This window comes from Branchiostoma lanceolatum, chromosome 8 (assembly GCF_035083965.1).
Source record: "Branchiostoma lanceolatum isolate klBraLanc5 chromosome 8, klBraLanc5.hap2, whole genome shotgun sequence".
In the NCBI taxonomy this organism is placed as follows: domain Eukaryota; kingdom Metazoa; phylum Chordata; class Leptocardii; order Amphioxiformes; family Branchiostomatidae; genus Branchiostoma; species Branchiostoma lanceolatum.
The window spans coordinates 9,301,286-9,308,740 of NC_089729.1; the positions used below are offsets into that span (position 1 = coordinate 9,301,286).

At 41.5% G+C, this 7,455-nt stretch overlaps 1 long non-coding RNA gene across 1 annotated transcript; it reads right to left on the minus strand.

Annotated features, from left to right (window-relative positions):
* Positions 1 to 717: 717 nt before the first annotated feature.
* Positions 718 to 3,042, minus strand: LOC136440387 (uncharacterized). Its single transcript, XR_010756664.1, has 3 exons — positions 2,044 to 3,042; positions 1,180 to 1,296; positions 718 to 923 (listed from the first exon to the last, which is right to left on the minus strand). It is a non-coding gene; the product is annotated as an uncharacterized lncRNA (long non-coding RNA).
* Positions 3,043 to 7,455: the final 4,413 nt, after the last annotated feature.

Consider the following 7,455-nt stretch of genomic DNA (forward strand, 5'->3'; position numbering starts at 1 on the left):
ACGCAATTTTTGGCGACGCCTCAGGGGCGAGCCTAATAGTATACTTTATTGGCGACGCCTCAGGGGCGAGCCTAATAGTATACTTTACGCCCGTTCTGTAAGAATTCCCAGAATTGCACAGGCATGTCTGGAATGTGTTGAGTATTCCCTGGGGAATTTGTTTTGAAGTTACCTTTCCCCTGTCTCCCTGTGTTAATTTTGAAAGTAGCACATATGGTAAACAGTTTAATTTGGCAATTTAATCACAGTACTTGTTTGTCATGTATTTGTCAAAAGGTATTTGTATGAAGTAAAGGGATAGTTATGTCTGTTGATCTACTAGTATTTTAGCTATATCTTTCGCCAGGGCTTGTTGCAATGATCTGAACATTTTTAAAGAAGCCTTTTTTACAAGAGCGAATAATACGTTACATTCTGATAAGATACAACTGGAAATAGAAATATCAAAACTTTATGTTTTAAATAAGTTGTATTTTGTTTGAAATAAGAACAAACTGAACACAATAATCCTTTGAATTTTATTACATATGATTTCAAATATTGAATGACTCAAGCCGCTCATATGTCTTCAGGTTAGGGACTATTTAAATCGCCAACGTTGGAAAAGAAACAGACAATCACATTGTGTTTTTATCTCTTTTACTTTATTAACATGGTAAGAGAAAATAGGATAGTTAATAAAACAATGTTATGGAAGATACATTTCCATATTGTACATTAAAGTAAAATATTTGTACAAGTAGCAAATCGTTTACTTGGCCATTCATGCCACAGAAATTCTGGAACTATAGACTGAATGTCAAGCCTGACTAGATTGATCCCCACGATTGTTGGTTAGGTGATACGCAGCATTTGAAAGCTGCTGTTACTGCCGTTCAAGTTCAACTCTTTCTGATGACTGTTGTCTTTATTGTCATGCAGAGCTGAAAGAAACAATGTAGGATTATTAACACCTTGATACGTGTTAACAGGCTCGATCACCTCCTTCCATGACAACCATAATCAACATGTAAACATGTATGGATGTCTATCAGTTTTGTTTAGATGATTGAAATGTCATGCCCTATCATACAATGTACAATCTAATTGATTAAACCAACGCACCACCCATCCCTCTCCATTCATCGTAATCAAAAAAAAGAACAAGGAAAGAAAGAAAAGGAAATGAATGTTACTAACCATGTTGTCCAGGCAAACTGTTTGAACAGCCTCCATGTAACTTGTCCTCCTGATTGGTCGCCCGGTTTGGCTGCTCCAGCCTTCCTCCATCCTCCTATCCTTATTATCTCGTAACTCCTGAAAAAGCAAGCTGATGAATAACTCACAACTTTGGTTGTACAGAAGTTTCGTACATGACATGCAACTGTTTTTTGGAAGTCAGAACGTGTTAGGGATTAATATTCCTATGATGTTCGGTGGAAAATGGAAGATGACATATATCTTATGCTTTCTATGGTTACGTTGTTCAACCCTACACTTGAAAGCATTTCAGATCCAAAAGCTAAACACGTCCGTAACTGGACATGTAGAAAATTCATTTTTCTTCTAGAAGTTTCTCATTATACATGGGCATGGTCCTCTCCACAAATAAATAAACAAAACTCCTGCAACTTTAACTTAAATCGATGCACATTAATGGGTAACTGAACTGTTCGGAAAATCTGTACCTCACCGGTGAGGGATATTTGTGTCGGCTGAGCTTAACAGGATATTTGTGACTTTGTAAGTTTCCAAGAAACATTTCCATGTCGAAAAGATAAGGTACTTATCATCTCTTTTCAAACTGTACTTATAAGTTTGCACAAATCAAAATCCGTAAAATCTAAAAACGAGTTCATTGTGAGGTATATGGGGGAGGGCAGGGGTGCTACAATTCAAATCAGTTTTCCATCACGCAGACTTGTCGTTTGTAACCACTATGTTGGACAATAGAATTAATGCAGACCACGAAATAACGTAGTGATCAAGCATAGAAACGGCAAGTTCTATGTGTATAGAAAAATATGCGCCGTACAAGAGGTTTAGACCTAGAACTTCACTAACCTTCAGACCGCTATCTGAGTCTTTGACGGAAGGTGTGGGCGCCTTCCTGGCCTTTTCCTCGGCTCCGGACGGGTGGAGGTCGACGCAGCGTTTTGAACAATGGATCAAACTTCTGATGGTCAAATGGTCATATGGCGTCCCAAAAGCGCGATTAATTAATCGACTGTCGTTTGCCCTGCCCTGGTCCCGCCTTACCGTAGTTGGTTAGTCGGTGGTTGGCTACGCCCTACTGTCGTTCACGCCCAGCTGTCGGTGGTTAGTTGCGCACTGCTGTCGTTCACGCCCAGCTGTCGGTGATTGGTTGCGCACTGCTGTCGTTCACGTCCAGCTGTCGGTGATTGGTTGCGCCCTGCTGTGGGCGTTCTAGAAAGTCACGCCCTGAGATCCGGAGGGACTGATACTAAAATTCCACCAGCTGGATGCCAGATGTCAACACAAATACTTGATGTTATTTATAAATCCTTTATTCACCCTCTCCTTGAATATGGTGACATTATATGGCATGGGTGTACTTTATGTGATTCCCAATGATTAGAACGAGTCCGAATATGTATACGAATACGAATGCGCTCTTGTACTTTCAGGGGCTGTATAGGGGTCTTCGTATTCTTCGCTCCTTGCTGAACTAGGTCGGGAAAAACTTTCGGATCGTCGTCATGTTCACCCGCTGATCATGTTCTACAAAATTGTTCATAGCCATACTCGCCAGTAATACTGAAATTTTGGCTTGACCCAGTCATATTGTAGTTAGCAAACGTTCCAAAACTTAGTATTACTTGGTTTATATATTGATTGTTTATTGTATATATTGCTTGTTTAAATTTGTATCGAACTACCCAAATGCTGTATCTTCAGATGTGATGTTGGATATTAGCTACGTATACTTGCTAGAGTGGATCACCTCTGTATCCTGTGTATTCTTCAGCCGATTAATAAATGAATAAAAAAACACACACAAATACCGACCCTTCAGCTATAACCTTCGCCAGGGAGGGAAACACATATTCCGCCTTTTAACTGAGGGTCTAACTGAGCGGGTCTTTAGTATATTTTCCTTAGGGGCATGTTGGCATTGACACGACAAACTAACTGGCCAGTGCAGGTACTGGAAGCAGTCTCGCATATAGGCTGTATAGGAATGATTGCTTTGTTCATCCCTCAACCTAGTTTTGTTGTGTTTCTTTGCGTCCGGTATGCATCTGTGTTTCCACATATACTAGTACAGACGAAGCCACTTAATTGCACCTCGGATAAACTCCATTTAATTGCACGAAATCCCCAAATCCCAAACCGGTTCCCATTCACTGCATTGTTAGTGACTCCGCATATCTGCACCACGCATTGTCACCAATGCCGGATAACTGCACCAAAATTTTTCAAAAATCCTCCACAAGTTGACTTAAAAATCGGCAAACGCTGTACAAATGAGCCGATACTTGCCGGTGTAAAGGCACAATACTGCCAATATGTTATGAGTAACAAAAGAAGGCGGTCTCCATTGACAGTCACGTTGATAGGAATCGTTTGGGCGGTCCCGGGTGGGTCACAGGGCGTGTAGGAACCATTAAGAGACGCACGCCTACCAAAGGCGGCATTACGCTGTACTCAATAAAGATTGGTCTCTACCTGTACACTGTCTTATTACTGTGAGTGCATTCAAGTTCGCGGGGATTTGATTTCGCATTAAGGATGACATGGGGTGTTGTCGGTGGTTCGAGGTTCGCGGCAGCGCTATAGTCACATACTGCTGTAATTATGAAAGACCGGCGTCTTTACGTCACATTCAGTCGGAAACCGTACAGCGAGTCAGCAAAACCTACAAACACGTAGGAAGACATAGCAGTCGCTTTTGGCAGTGCGGTGCTGACGTGATCATCTGTCACATTCTTTTATGGCAGAGCTGAATCCGCGTCGTAGAAACTTCCTGCATTCACCAGAACGAGGTAAACGCGGGTTCGGCTCTGCTATAAGGAGAATGATCTGTCACTGATCTAAGTCATCTAACCATATCTACCCACTGGATACATTGTACAACTCACTACCATGGTGTCGACAGTCTAATTTGTCCAAACATGAGAGGGGGCACTGCTCTGGGCTCACCCGTAATCAGTAACCAAGTCTTAGGTTCAGTTCCTAGTTTCATGGCGGTACATGATTTACGTAAATCGACAACTGTACTCTACGTTAAGGCCCCCTCTCATTGGGCTGCGGTACTGTGGCGGTAACGTGCGGTAGCGTGGAAATGGCTACCGCCGCAGTGCCGTGCACAGACCTCGGCGTACCGTCCTAGTGACGTCTCAGTGCCGTACCAGTGCCGGTCCACACCGCCGGCGTGCCGGTTGAAATGGCGTTTTTTTTTCAAAATTTGAAAAAAAACGCAAGTGGAAAAGTGCCGCGCGCTCGCCGGGAACTTACCGGGAGCTCACCGCACGCGCTATTGTGTAAAAGTGATATGTCAGTTTCAAGGTTATACGTATATTCTATAACATGTTACCTTTGTTGCACCAAGTGTCATAAGTGAAAATCCTTTTATCACTTGAAATCAATTTTTGATGCGTTTTTTAAAATAATTTTGCATTGTATTTTGATCCATTGACAGCACTGCGATTTCTGATTAATTGAAAGCACTACCATGAAACTGCAATCGGTCCATTTCCCTAGCTATTGATCTGTTTAAGAGTTTGGTTGAACCTAATTCACTGCATTGTAGTGAGGTTGAGGATTGTAGCTGTAGATCCTCTGATATTTTCTTCGGGATATTGCTTTATCCCACTGAATATTAGATCTCTGCATTGTACATTTATTCCGGTACGGAAGTTGATAGACTAGTCGCTCAGGAAAGGAATCAGACCACTCGTCTACATGCACTCGCCCTGCTCTTGTGCCATTCAAGAAATACAGTGATAAACTGAACTTGATATACCAGTCAGGCACTGTATCTCAAATTTTACTCAATGTTTCGCCGTAAGGGGTGAATTAGAAGAATTCCTATTGATCGTTGATAGTCAAACATAGTTGATTAGATACTCTCGCTAAGATTAAGTACTAATTTACCTACTAACAGGATTATTAAAAAAACAAACACTTCATCATTCGAAGAAGAAAATGACTGGGCTACTCACGTTCAGGACATATTATGTATGTGGACATGTTTGGCTTAGCCCCGCAGTTAATGTTAATGGATATACATTTAAAGAAAGTGTGAAACTCACGTTTCTCCCTGGCTGGAGGGAACCACTTAGAAACATTAGTAAACTCCACACATTTTATAAAATCAAAAATCACTTTGGTAGTGAAGACTATATCACATCAAATCATAATAAACCAATAAGCATAACTACACTGAGAATCAGCGCACGTTGTCTAGAAGTTGAAAAGGATCGACACCACAACACACCAGGCACTCACAGATTGTGTTCCACATGTAACGAAAATATTGAAGATAAATTTCAATTTGTAATGGCCATCACCTTTCCCACTTATGGCAAAGAGACAGATGCGCTATTACAAAGTATTACTACTAAGACAAACTTCACCCTATCTGGTACACAGAACGATATGTCCCATGTATTGTTGTCATGTCCAACTCCTATATCACCTACATAAATCAATTTCATTATACTTCATCTTAAAAGTGAGGGAAAAAATAATCCATACATGGCTTTATTGTAATTCATACACTGTTATCGATAATGTTTTGTACAGTAATTATAATTGTAGGATAGGTTAGCCTTGCAGTATTGTTGATTTAGTGCCATATATTGTACCATATACGATTGTCGAACAATAAAGTACATTCAATAACTTACTCATCTGGGCTTCAAACGCAAATGCGCCGCACGTCAGTGAGAGTGCAAATGAAAATTTGTGAAAGAAACGCGACGGTGCCGTAAAAATCTGCCGTGGCAGTGCCGCCGCAGTGCCGTAGCCCAGTGAGAGGGGGCCTTAATGTAACACAGAAACTGTTATCCCATGACGATGTTTCAGAATGCCTCTCCTGTAACGTTACGTGTGTTGTAAATTAATGCGGTAGATCGCATGGAAAAATGAAAGAATGCAAAATCAAAACAGGTCAGTCGTAGTCATTTCTTTATTTTCAGCAAAGGGTCATGTTTTTGTTGTGCTAGTGTTTTGACTAACAATACACCCCCCCCCCCCGCCCATCATGGTGCGGTCCAGCTGGGCATTTCGCATAATTGCACCAGCCGCACAATTGCACCAAAACGCTGATAAATGGGTGGTGCAGTTAAGCGGATTCTACTGTATATATTTTGGCCGGCATAACTCAAGACGTGCAAGAAGCTACGGATAAAGCACGTTGAAATCACTATCTCCATGAATAATGGAATGATAGTTGTTGGCCTGTCTGTTGGTTTGTGTTTCTATCATACACATAAGAAATATAGCTGCATAAAACCCCAAAAAATTGGGTCTTTAAGTGTTTGTTGAGAAGAAAACCGACCAAAGAAAACAACGTCAACATCGCTGTCGTCTGGCGACGTTGTTTTCCCGCCATTTTTTTGGGCCGCGATGGTGGCGGAACGATTCAACGCACAGATTTGTAACGCTCTAACATGTGATTGGTACCGTCTATGAAAAGGAAACTGTATACAGAGATGGCGAAGATATTTCCCAATAAGTTGACGTAAGCGGTGTCGTTTTTTCGTAATGATTTTGTAAGTCGGGTCGCATGCAAGACGTACGTCGGGCCGCGCGCACAGTGCGTAGTAGCCTATTTCCCGTGAAAACATGAGCTGGGATGCGCTGGACATAACCCTTCTCACATGACGTGAGAAGTGCACACAGTCAACATTTTCCGGTCAAAAGAAAGCTAGAATATAGCAGACTTCAAGCCTTATTTACATTTCCCTAACTTCATCACCAACTTTCGAAGAGAGCAAAATAACCAAAGCGTGCTAAGTTAGGCACACTACTAGTATCTGGCGTAGCACTAAATCAGAAGGTACATTCGTGAAAATGTCTCACAGCGTCTTCCGCATGTAACGCGGAGCGTGAAGGGCCCATGAACAGTATGAATACATTTCTTGTCCATGTATGTTCTTTAGATGAATGTGTTCAAAATACATGCATTAAAACATGACCATTCTCTGGCAACCAGCAATGGAGCGCTGTGAGTTCGAGCCCGTAAAAAAAACGTGACATGTTAGGGCACCCCCCGTTGATATATACTCACTGTAAATCTCGTCATTGTCGAAAACAGGCCCAAAAGGCCCAACACATGTAACTGATACAGAGTCCAGCATCATGGAAAAACAAAGTTTATAGTACTGATAAAAATCTACCACTCAATTATCACGACCATACCAAGTCCATGTCACAGGATGTTCGACAATTTAATCTATCATTTAAAGTGCACACGTATAGTATCAAACCACGCCACCAACATTTATC